This window comes from Amblyomma mixtum, chromosome 10 (assembly GCF_055824585.1).
Source record: "Amblyomma mixtum isolate Tamu chromosome 10, ASM5582458v1, whole genome shotgun sequence".
Taxonomy (NCBI): domain Eukaryota; kingdom Metazoa; phylum Arthropoda; class Arachnida; order Ixodida; family Ixodidae; genus Amblyomma; species Amblyomma mixtum.
The window spans coordinates 175938238-175951502 of NC_143021.1; positions in this window are offsets into that span (position 1 = coordinate 175938238).

Consider the following 13265-nt stretch of genomic DNA (forward strand, 5'->3'; position numbering starts at 1 on the left):
GTAAGTTCAGGCAGCTTTTAAACAGTCTCCTCTGGCGCACACCCTTTCATAAAAGGGTGCTCGCTAGAGGATTGTTTACTCTCTTTTTACTCCTTTCTGTTTACAGTATAGAATCCACTTAATGGTGACACTATTCTCGCCTTCTCTCTTCCCCCCCCCCCTCCACCACCGCTATCACACCGCAGCATATATAAAGCTGCAGGGGACTTCCGACGCCCACGGCTTAGGAGCTGCAGCAAAGACTAGAGGTGCATGCGGTTTCTAGCAAAATGGACCAATACCATGTAACATCTGCTGCAAAAAAAAAAAATCAGAAAAGGAAACGCCAGCGCCCGCTATAGCGCAGTTTAAAATAATTTTATAATAGTTTGCGGGACGTTTTTGGATTTGTCTGGAAACTGGGTAACTGACTTGTTGTCGTAGCGTCCGCCCTCGCTCAACAATGTTGTTCGGAAATACTACACTGTGTTATCTGTCCACTCTTAACTAAAGCGAAAGAAGCTTACTTTCATTGCAGTAAAATCAAACTACTGTTTCCACTTCAAACTTAAACAAAAGATGTGCTGCTGCTCTGACGCACTGCAAAGCAGTTGGCGATGCATGGTAATGTCAATAGCTAGACAGCCTACTGAGATAGTACAGCTACAAAGATGGCTCAATGCTCGAATAAAGTTTTCTTAAACTTTTCAGCTAAGTTCACGCGAGTATGTTTCGTTTACTGCAAGTGCACAATCACTTTTGATTCCGTTTCAGTTGTTCACTTGCATTTTTTTTTTGCGTTATTGGGCGCGAGCGGCGCTAGCGTCAATCTTGCGACCCAAGATGGATCACGTGACTCCCCTTGCCGCCGGAGTAGAGGGCGCTGTAAATAATTGCTGTGTTTTAAAAGACACAAGTCGCGTTGTTCTGTTTATTTTTTTGTGTTAGCGAGCGCCTGCAGTGTGCATTGTGATCATGTGGTTCGTAGTAACAGCAGCACGCAATTTACGCTTCTGTCACGTTCGTTTTTAGTGCCTCATTTGCAGACGTAAGCGACCGAGCTCTGTGCAAGGTGTGATTTTGGTCAGGAAGACAGAAAACTACGAGAAGCTTAGGCATTTACGCTAAGCATCGGCTGAGAGGCATGTTCAAACTGTCATGTGTGCCTAATCCTTTCAGAGAGAAGAATTTCGTTCATAGAGTTGTCGCAAAACAGCTCAGTAAGTAACACGAGCCCCGACACCGCTTCTGCGCTTCCGCGAAATCCTAATTCATTACTGCGACAGCCACCGCCTGTACCCGGCACCTGCCAAGGGGCTGAGTAAGGCGGAGGAGCGAACTCTGCGGCGCCTGCAGACAGGAACTCTTCTCTGTCCTGCCATAGCAAAACACTTTGATCCGAACAAAGATGGGTGCGGCCCGCACTGTGGAGAGATCTGCGATATCTTTCACATGGTGTGGGCATGTACTCAGAATCCTCACCTTCCCCCCTACCCCACCCCCACCCGAGAGGCATGGTAGACTGCCCTACCCAACTGCTCCACACTGGAGTCCCAAAGGGCTCTAGTAAAGCGGGCGCGAGACGGGGCCTCGTCGCGCGGTGGCCCGAACTAAGGATACCGACCATGCAGCGGGGTTTTCTGACCCTCAAACTCTCTTTGAGTATTAAAGTTTTTCACCACCACCTCCGACACCGCTAGCTGAAACGCACCTCTACAGTTTAAGCATTTAAATTTCGCGCTATTTCATCTAATGCCTGGTATCGTTGCCCTACTCGCGTACTGTAATATATTTCACGGGAGCAGTCAAACGGCGCACCATCCGCGGGCACAAATCGAAACCAATTGGCCCCGATTTGAATTGCAGTGCAGCGATATTGTTTGGCGTTCTGCGCAACTCTGCACCTGTAGAAATGCTCTTTCGCTGGAATTTCTTGCCCTGAGAGAGAGAGACTCTTTAATGAAGAGCAGAGAATTTAGCCGGCGTTTAAAAATCGCTGGCATGCTACTCTGCGTAGGGAGGGGAATTTGGGAGATAAAGACAGATTCTTGCCCTGGGGCCGTATGCTATACACTGTTCATTTTTCATTGTGGATTTCGCGTTAATTTTGTCCTCTGTCATCGGTACCCGCGGCTTTCAAACCGCGCCATCAGTTGTTGGCGACGAGCATGGTTTTATGTGCACATGAAAGCCGCTCTGTTTAGATCATGTATACGTAAAACCCAAGTCAGCTTTGACGCGCAGTTTACTAGGCTTACCTCTGCAGGCTACCCGACGAAGATCCTATCTGGCGTAGCAGAGCCGATACTAGCAGAATGCAGAATTCAGAAGGTCACGCACAAACTGGACAATACGCACATCACCAAGTATCGCACAACCTGAAAAAGACTGCGAACAAAGCCGGCGTGAAGCTCCTTTTCTCTGCCAGGAACAAGTTGGGAGGCCTGGACAAGAGAGTGAACCAGGAAAGTGGAAAGAATGCTTGTCAGAAGAAACCCCGAAACAAATTTGTCAACTGTTGCTGCGGTGTGGTTTACAAGGTCCCTCTGTCATGCGGCCGTTTTTACATCGGGGTGTCCGGACGGTGCGTCAATGAACGACTACGCGAACACGCGAAAGACAATGAAAACCAGTCACGCCGAAATAACTTGTCATTCATTCCGCAGATTGCAATGAATGTGCGGCGTTTCTGAACCAAACCACTATCATCACCAAGTATAGACATCACACCTCGCGCCTGATATCGGAGGCTTTTCACATTCACGCATTAGGCAACTCAAGTGTAAGCCAACCATCGGTGGCTCTATTCCCACAGGAGCTCGTTGATTATTTGTTGCATCCATGTCATGTTATGTTCGTCCCGCATTTGTTTCCCTTCTGTGCTTTATATTGCCCCCTCTTTCGCAATAAACCATTTGGTTGTTAGTTAAGCGCATGTTTCTGTCCCTTCTTCCGTCCCCTCTGTCAGCGCTGTTTTGTCGTACATTCAACATGAACCAACCAGCCCGACTCAGCCCTCTCCTTGTACTAGTTACCTTACCGAAATATTCCAGTTGGCCTAGCCGTATCATTATAATAAATAAATAGATAATAAATAAATTGATCTCACACTGTACCTCCCAATTTACCTGTTTAAACATATGACTAATGGCGAAGTCGCCCAATTAAAACAAAAGCCCGGCATCCCTCGCTACAGCACGTGGAAGCATCGGCTTAGAAGAAGAAAGAGCTGAAGAGAGAAACTTGTCATGGCGCACAAAGCAGTGACGCCGCAACATACCAGCTCACCCTACCTGACTCTGAGGACCATATTCGCCTGGAGACCGAGCAGCGTTGTGACAACCAGAGACACCAGGTGGCGACTGCTGTTCTTCAGCTGCGTGCTTGTGATCTCACTCGCAGTCTTCGTAGCCATCGCATCACTCAGCGTCTACTTCAACAACCGCTGGAGCACACAACGCAGTTCCGCCGCGGCCGGAAGTGATTCCTTCTGCTGCCCACGTGACGCCCGGGACGTCGCCCGATTCGTCAACACCTCCATAAATCCTTGCCAGAATTTCTTCGCTCACGTGTGCTCCAACGTCATCAAGGACGGCCTTTGGAAGCATGTCGAGCGGCGGGCCGAACTTGAGAAAATCATGGTCACAGGAGTTTTGCCAAGGGGACTACAAAAAGTCGAGGCCACGGGGTTCATCACCGCCTACTTCAAGTCATGCATAAAGGCCATACCGAACCGCCGTATTTTCCTCTCCTCTGTGGCTACTACGCTGTCTGCGAACCTCTGGAGTCTTCTCAGGAGACCTAACACCACAAACGCTCTCGTTTACGCCGCTTTGGTATCAGTGAAGTACTTGCTTCCTTCGTTCCTTGATTTCAAGTACAACCCAATAACGTCTGAACTTTTCCTCAACATAACCGATCGGTGCTCCAATGACTCCTTTTCTTCTGATCTAATGGCAGATACCTTTACGGCTTTGAAGATCGAATCTGACGCCAAGATAACTGTGGAAGAATTTTCACGAATGCAGGCGAAAATGTGCAGAACATTTCTCACTATTACCAGCGCGGAGACACGGTACTCGACGTCAAATGAAAGCGACGCATTCAATCGCGACGTCTGGAACTTCGAAGATCTGACAGCAGCTGTCGGTGAGATCGGCTACTCCCTTGGCGACGAGACAAAAATTCACGTGGAAGGCGGCAGCAAGATCCGGGTCATATACGACTGGTTCTCGAGCCACGAATACGGTGGCACAGGCGCGCTTGTCAAAGGCGCTTACCTCCTCTGGAGCACCGTTGCAAGCGCAAGCGAACAGTTCTACGCTTCCTACAGTGGTTCTTGGATCCAGGTGTTTCAAATCTGCAACCAGAGCGTGAGGGAGATCACCGAAATCTGGGACCGGTTTACTGCGGAAATTCTGACTACGCCGGAGAAAGACGAGAAGGCAAGTGCGACATTCGCCGCTGTGAAGAAAGCAGTGTTCCGGGACTGTCGTCGCAGCTGGATATTCGAAGGTGAAGACGCTGGGAGGCTGGAGAGCCATTTTAAGGATTTTACCCTGTTGACTCCGACAGCATCAACTACACTACCAGTTGCGCTACCAAAGCCAACGGCCGACTTCGCTGAAAACTTCCTGCGAGGCCGAGCGTTTAACTTTGAAGCCTACAGGGCGCGGCTGTGGGGTGTGCGGGGTACAGATGAGTTTGATGTTGGTCGTATGGTTATCTTGAGCGGCCGATACTTCGTGCTGCCCGCTTACTACTACGACGACATTCGTTCCGGCTCACTTTCCACGGAGCTGCCGAACATGGCTTCCCTAGGCTGGCTGCTGGCCGAAATCATGTGGATTGTGGTACTGCATCGCATCGCATGGAATGCCAAAACTCAAGCCAACATCGAGAAACTGCGAGCTTGTTTTGTCAGGACTTATTTGGGCACCGACAGAGCTCCCACCGCGACGGACGTTACGGTAGCCGCGAGTCTTGGCTTGTCGTCGCTTCTGAGCGCTTTTGAACGTCCCGAATGGAACACTGTTCGGATGGCGTTCAGCTTAGTTCGGATGTCGCACGGACAGCTCTTCTACACTCTAGCCACCTACCTCCGCTGCCCGTTAAAAGAACATCGCGAATCCGAGCACTATGTTAACGTGCCATTGATTTATGTTAATGATTTTGCAACCGTGTTTCATTGCTCGACGGAATCACCCATGGCAAAACCTGGCCTTTGTTCTATTGGCCCTAGATATGTGCAATGATGGACTTATTTACGTGAGCGCTTTTTCGGTATCGCGGTGAAGTCATGTCTGCGAGCTTACCGAGCAGAGTCTACAGGACCTCGTACTGCATTATATTAAGCTAATTTTACTCGGATTAATTCAGAACTTCATGAGTATTTTTGTTTCCATTTGGTCTCAGTACTTAGTGCATGCTTTGCTTTCTCAAGTGACGTGCCCGCCTCATCTGCGGTGTGGCATGTCGCAATTACGTAAAATCATTCTGTGTCTAGAAGGAGAGCTACGTACCAAACAGTACCCCACGTCTTCTATCAGCTTCTCGTTCAACGACTGATATAATAAAAGTTTGGGTGTGGATCTCTTGTTGCTCAACAGCAACCGCTTCGCGACAACTTTCAGTGTACATTGTAAGGGTCCCTCAAAACCAGTTCTTTAGCACAGACGTGACTCACTACCGGCCATCTCAAACCACAAATGAATCAATAGCTCACTTCTTTAGTAACTTCGGGTAAATAGGATCGCCAAAAACAAGTTTTCTTTATCACATGCCAATGAGCGTTCGGTGTTAACTGTGGGTGCCACTACCGTTAACGTTTTTCTTACGGTGCAAAAAACATAACTCTGATGTAAAGCTGTGTGGAAGAGGCCTTCCTATAGTCAGACGCCTGCGAATGGAACGAATAACAAATTATTTCCTGCTTCTTTTAAGATATATATCGAAATATATAGAAAATTTAAGCAGTTACTTCTGCAAGCAGTAAAAATTATTCACACTGCAGAGCTTCATGAAACGGAATCGAAATTGGTAGGCCCGTCACGTAACACAGTAAAAAATGTTCAATCTTAAAAAAGCTGAACATCAGCGCTTAGCGCAAGGCACAGAGCAGTGCGTTTTCAAGAGTGAAGCGGAGTTCCTTTGAACCTGAACCTCCCGCGAGATGGCTATGCCGAGGTCGCCAAATCTGACCTAGTGTCTATATTTTAATCTATAGAGCCTACCTCCCTTTGAGGCGATGGCATCACGGCCGGTGTGACGATTCCTACAAAGCAGCGGACGTGACGGACACTGATCATTCTTCTTCGGGATGTGATAGCAACATTTGCTTATTAAGTTTAATTCTTTGTTTATATGTTCTCCAAGCCTAGCACTAATTTGCAGTTCCTAATTTTTTATTCGTGTCCATAGTTTAGACAACAAATAGTGCCTTCTTAGTGCTAACTTACCGCCTCCCCCAACCCTGGCCATCAGATGCCCCCCCCCCCCCGTCTCCCCCCCCCCTCCCTGGAAAAAGTTCTGCGGACGCCCTTGCTTCTGGCTGAAAAAGAGGTTCAGCGTCAGAGACTCCGGAACTTTTTTGGGAGTGGGGGTCGGGGGGGGGGGGGGGGCGGGGTGCAAGTATTGTCTTTGCTTCATCATCATCATCAGCAGCAGCCGGACTGGACCCATTGCAGGGCAAAGGCCGCTCCCATATTCCTCCAAATAACCCGGTCCTGTGCTTGCTGCATCCACTCGACAAAGGAAAACCTAGAGCCCACTATAGCGTAGTTAACAATACCTTAATAATAATTTGCAGGAGTGTTGCTGAAAGGTTTTGGATTTGCCTGGAAACTGAGCAACTGACTTGTCGTAGCGTTCGCCCTCGCTGCACAATGTTGTTCGGAAATCCGACTACACTGTGTTATCTGTCCACTATCAACTGAAGCGAAAAAGTTTTCTTTTATTACAATGAAATCAAACTGTTGTTTCGACTTCAAACTTTAACAAAAGATTAGCTGTTGCTCTGACGTACGGTAAAGCAGTTGGCGATGCATCTTAATGTCATCACCAAGACAACCTACTAAGACAGTCGAGCTACAAAGAAGGCTCAATGCTGCAATAAAGTTTTCTTAAACTTTTCAGTTAAGTTCACGCTACTATGTTTCGTTTACTGCAAGCGCACAAGCACTTTTGATTCAATTCGAGCCGTTTACTTGCATTTTTTTTACGTTATTGGGCGCGAGTGGCGCCAGCGTCGATTTTGCGCCGCAAAACGGATTACGTGACTCCTCTAGCCGCCGAGGTAGAGGTCGCTGTAAATATTTGCTGAGTTTTAAAAGACAAAGTCGCGTTGTTCTGTTTATTTCTCCGCGTAAGCGAGCGCCTCCATTGTACATTGTGATCAAGTGGTTCGTAGTAACAGCGGCACGCAATTTATACGCTTCTGTCACGTTCGTTTTTAGTGCCTCATTTCCAGACGTAAGCGACCGAGTTCTGTGCAAGGTATTAATTCGGTCCGGAAGATGGAAATCTGCAACAATCATAGTCATTTAAGCTGAGCATGGGCTGAGAGGCATGTTCACACTGTCATCTGTGCGTAATCCTTTCAGAGAGAAGAATTTCTTTCACGGAGTTGTCGCTAAACAGCTCAGTGAGTAACAGAAGCCCCGACACCGGTGTCTGAAACACACCTCCACAGTTCAAGCATTTAAATTGGCCCCGATTTGAACTGCACTGCAGCGATATCGTTTGGCGTTCTGCACAGCTCTGCACCAGTACAAACATTCTTTTCGCCGGATTTTCTTGACCTGGGGCCGTATTCTATAAACTGTTGATTTTCCATTGTCGATTTCGCGTTAATTTTGTCCTCTGTCATCGGTACCCGCGGCTTTCAAACCGCGCCATCAGTTGTTGGCGACGAGCATGGTTTTATATGCACATGAAAGCCGCTCTGTTTAGATCATGTGCACATAAAACCCAAGCCAGCTTTGACGCGCAGGTTACTAGGCTTACCTCTGCAGGCTATCCGACGAAGATCTTATCTTGCGTAGCAGAGTCGATACTAGTAGAATGCAGAATTCAGAAGGTCAAGCGCAAACTAGACAATAAGCACATCACCAAGTATCGCACAACATGAAAAAGATTGCGAACACAGCCGGCTTGAAGCTCCTTTTCTCTGCCAGGAACAAGTTGGGAGGCCTGGACAAGAGAGTGAACCAGGGAAGTGGAAAGATGGCTCGACAGAAGAAACACCGAAACAAATTTGTCAACTGTTGCTCTGGTGTGGTTTACAAGGTCCCTCTGTCATGCGGCCGTTTTTACATCGGGGTGACCGGACGGTGCGTCAGTGAACGACTACGCGAACACGCGAAAGATAATAAAAACCAGTCACGCCGAAATAACTTGTCATTCATTCCGCAGATTGCAATGAATGTGCGGCGTTTCTGAACCAAACCACTATCATCACCAAGTATAGACATCACACCTCGCGCCTGATATCGGAGGCTTTTCACATTCACGCATTAGGCAACTCATGTGTAAGCCAACCATCGGTGGCTCTATTCCCACAGGAGCTCGTTGATTATTTGTTGCATCCATGTCATGTTATGTTCGTCCCGCATTTGTTTCCCTTCTGTGCTTTATATTGCCCCCTCTTTCGCAATAAACCATTTGGTTGTTAGTTAAGCGCATGTTTTTGTCCCTTCTTCCGTCCCCTCTGTCAGCGCTGTTTTGTCGTACCATTCAACATGAACCAACCAGCCCGACTCAGCCCTCTCCTTGTACTAGTTACCTTACCGAAATATTCCAGTTGGCCTAGCCGTATCATTATAATAAATAAATAAATAAATAATAAATAAATTGGTCTCACACTGTACCTCCCAATTTACCTGTTTAAACATATGACTAATGGCGAAGTCGCCCAATTAAAACAAAAGCCCGGCATCCCTCGCTACAGCACGTGGAAGCATCGGCTTAGAAGAAGAAAGAGCTGAAGAGAGAAACTTGTCATGGCGCACCAAGCAGTGACGCCGCAACATACCAGCTCACCCTACCTGACTCTGAGGACCATATTCGCCTGGAGACCGAGCAGCGTTGTGACAACCAGAGACACCAGGTGGCGACTGCTGTTCTTCAGCTGCGTGCTTGTGATCTCACTCGCAGTCTTCGTAGCCATCGCATCACTCAGCGTCTACTTCAGCAACCGCTGGAGCACACAACGCAGTTCCGCCGCGGCCGGAAGTGATTCCTTCTGCTGCCCACGTGACGCCCGGGACGTCGCTCGATTCGTCAACACCTCCATAAATCCTTGCCAGAATTTCTTCGCTCACGTGTGCTCCAACGTCATCAAGGACGGCCTTTGGAAGCATGTCGAGCGGCGGGCCGAACTTGAGAAAATCATGGTCACAGGAGTTTTGCCAAAGGGACTACAAAAAGTCGAGGCCACGGGGTTCATCACCGCCTACTTCAAGTCATGCATAAAGGCCATACCGAACCGCCGTATTTTCCTCTCCTCTGTGGCTACTACGCTGTCTGCGAACCTCTGGAGTCTTCTCAGGAGACCTAACACCACAAACGCTTTCGTTTACGCCGCTTTGGTATCAGTGAAGTACTTGCTTCCTTCGTTCCTTGATTTCAAGTACAACCCAATAACGTCTGAAATTTTCCTCAACATAACCGATCGGTGCTCCAATGATTCCTTTTCTTCTGATCTAATGGCAGATACCTTTACGGCTTTGAAGATCGAATCTGACGCCAAGATAACTGTGGAAGAACTTTCACGAATGCAGGCGAAAATGTGCAGAACATTTCTCACTATTACCAGCGCGGAGACACGGTATTCGACGTCAAATGAAAGCGACGCCTTCAATCGCGACGTCTGGAACTTCGAAGATCTGACAGCAGCTGTCGGTGAGATCGGCTACTCCCTTGGCGACGAGACAAAAATTCACGTGGAAGGCGGCAGCAAGATCCGGGTCATACACGACTGGTTCTCGAGCGACGAATACGGTGGCACAGGCGCGCTTGTCAAAGGCGCTTACCTCCTCTGGAGCACCGTTGCAAGCGCAAGCGAACAGTTCTACGCTTCCTACAGTGGTTCTTGGATCCAGGTGTTTCAAATCTGCAACCAGAGCGTGAGGGAGATCACCGAAATCTGGGACCGGTTTACTGCGGAAATTCTGACTACGCCGGAGAAAGACGAGAAGGCAAGTGCGACATTCGCCGCTGTGAAGAAAGCAGTGTTCCGGGACTGTCGTCGCAGCTGGATATTCGAAGGTGAAGACGCCGGGAGGCTGGAGAGCCATTTTAAGGATTTTACCCTGTTGACTCCGACAGCATCAACTACACTACCAGTTGCGCTACCAAAGCCAACGGCCGACTTCGCTGGAAACTTCCTGCGAGGCCGAGCGTTTAACTTTGAAGCCTACAGGGCGCGACTATGGGGTGTGCGGGGTACAGATGAGTTTGATGTTGGTCGTATGGTTATCTTGAGCGGCCGATACTTCGTGCTGCCCGCTTACTACTACGACGACATTCGTTCCGGCTCACTTTCCACGGAGCTGCCGAACATGGCTTCCCTAGGCTGGCTGCTGGCCGAAATCATGTGGATTGTGGTACTGCATCGCATCGCATGGAATGCCAAAACTCAAGCCAACATCGAGAAACTGCGAGCTTGTTTTGTCAGGACTTATTTGGCCACTGACAGAGCTCCCATCGCGACGGACGTTACGGTAGCCGCGAGTCTTGGCTTGTCGTCGCTTCTGAGCGCTTTTGAACGTCCCGAATGGAACACTGTTCAGATGGCGTTCAGCTTAGTTCGGATGTCGCACGGACAGCTCTTCTACACTCTAGCCACCTACCTCCGCTGCCCGTTAAAAGAGCATCGCGAATCTGAGCGCTATGTTAACGTGCCATTGATTTACATTAATGATTTTGCGACCGTGTTTCGTTGCTCGACGGAATCACCCATGGCAAAGCCTGGCCCTTGTTCTATTGGTCCTAGATATGTGCAATGATGGACTTATTCACGTGAGCGCTTTTTCGGTACTGCGGTGGATTCATTTCTGCGAGTTTACCGACCAGAGTCTACAGGACCTCGTATTTTATTATATTAAGCTAATTTTGCTCAGACTAATTCAGAACTTCATGAGTATTTTTGTTTCCATTTGGTCTCAGTACTTAGTGCACGCTTTGCTATCTCAAGTGACGTGCCCGCCTCATCTGCGGTGTTTCATGTCACAGTGACGTAAAATCATTCTGTGTCGAGAAGGAGAGCTATGTACCAAAGAGTACCCCGAGCCTTATATCAGCTTCTCGTTCAATGACTGATATAATAAAAGTTTGGGTGTGGATCTCTTCTTGCTCAACAGCAACCGCTTTGCGAAGACTTTCCGTATACATTCTAAGGGTCTCTCAAAAGTAGTTCTTTAGCACAGACGTGACTCACTACCGGTAATCTCAAACCGCAGATGAATCGATAGTTCACTTCTTTAGTAACTTCGGGCAAATAGAATCGCTAAAAACAAGTTTTTTTCTTTATCACATGACAATGAGCGTTCGGTGTTAACTATGGGTGCCACTACCATTAACATACATTTTTCTTACGATACAGAAAACTTAACGCTGACGTAAAGCCATGTGGACGAGGCCTTCTTATAGCCATACCCCTATGAATTGGACGAATTACAAATTATTTCCTGCTTCTTTTAATATATATATTGAAATATATAGAAAATTTAAGCTGTTCTCCTCCTTCTCCAAGCAGAAAAAATTCTTCACACTGCAGAGCTTCATGAAACGGAATCAAAATTCGTAGGCCCGTCACTTAACACAGTAAAAAGATTTTGAATGTAAAAGAAGGCACAGCGCAGTGCGTTTCCACCTGCACCTCCCACGAGATGGCGAAGCCGAGGTCGCCAGATCTGACCTAGTGTCTATATTTTAATCTATCGAGCCTACCTCCCTTTGAGGCGATGACATCAGGGCCAGTGGGACGATTCCCCAAAGCAGCGGACTCGACGGACACTGATAATTCTTCTTCACGAAGTAATTTCTTTTCGCATTTTGCTTATTAAGTTTAATTCTTTAATTCATTAACCAAATCCAATGTACCTTCTCCAAGCCTAGCACTAATTTGCTGTTATTAATTTTTTATTCATGTGCATAGTTTAGAAAACAAATAGTACATTTTTGGTGCTAACCTACCGCCTCCCACATCCCTGGCCATCGGATGCCCCCCTCCCACCCCCCACCCCTTTGCAAAATGTTCTGCGGACGCCCTTCCTTCTGGCTGGAAAAGAGTTTCAGCGGTGTGGTGCAGCATTCACGTCTTAATGCGAAAGCCTTTAATGCCTCATCGTTGTCGACAGAAGGTTGTCCGTAGAGTTGTCACGCTTCTGGAATCGTGCCAACTATGGCCTCTCCTCCGCGAAGCGGCGCAACCTCCTCCCCTCCTTAGCAACCGGCGCGCCGGAGGGGAGCGCAGCTGTGCATAGAAACCGTGACGTCACACACTAGCGGTAGAACGAGAGCGCGCGCTTCGGCGGTGGCATCTGCACAGCCGCTCCTTCGCCAGACGTCTCGTTGCAGTCGAGTGAGTGAGACGCACGGCTCCGAAGTGGCCCAGTGATTCCGCGCCAAGCGGTTCGGGGAAGCGGCCGTGGGTTTATCAAAAGGCTTTCGCCAAGCACAGTTGAGAATTTCCAAAGTGTTTTCGATAATTTTTTTCACGGGTTATGAAGTCGAATGAGGAAAAACATGTTATATGGTTCGCAATCAGACTGAGCAGCCGGAAGGTAAAGAGCACTGTAGCAATTTAAAAAAAAATCTTTCTTCAACGTCCTCTGCAACACATACGAAAACAAAATCCCATGCTAATGAAACAGTGTTCAATGGTTCCAGGTACATCGCACAGACGCAAGTTAGCATAAGGCGCAAAAATGTTTTTCCTATGGAGCCACGTGTGAACAGGTAGAGCTTCGGTGTGTAATTTTAAAAAGAACGTTCTGGTACAAGGAGGAATCGGCATCTTGCACACTCTCGCTAACACATCATGACCCCTGAGGCCTAAGCACACAGAATGATACAATGGCGGCAGAAAGAGAATCGTTATCAAATCCCTGTACAGACTATCACGTGAAACAGAAGATAAGTACTCGTTAGAAAATCGAACTGTCAAAAACCCCACGAACGCACAAACTTCCTGCATAAAGCCTAGTAAAGAGGGGCGCTGAGTAAAATTTCAAGAAACCACGAAGTTTGGAAACAGAGTCATGAAATTAATCTGCAAGAATGCA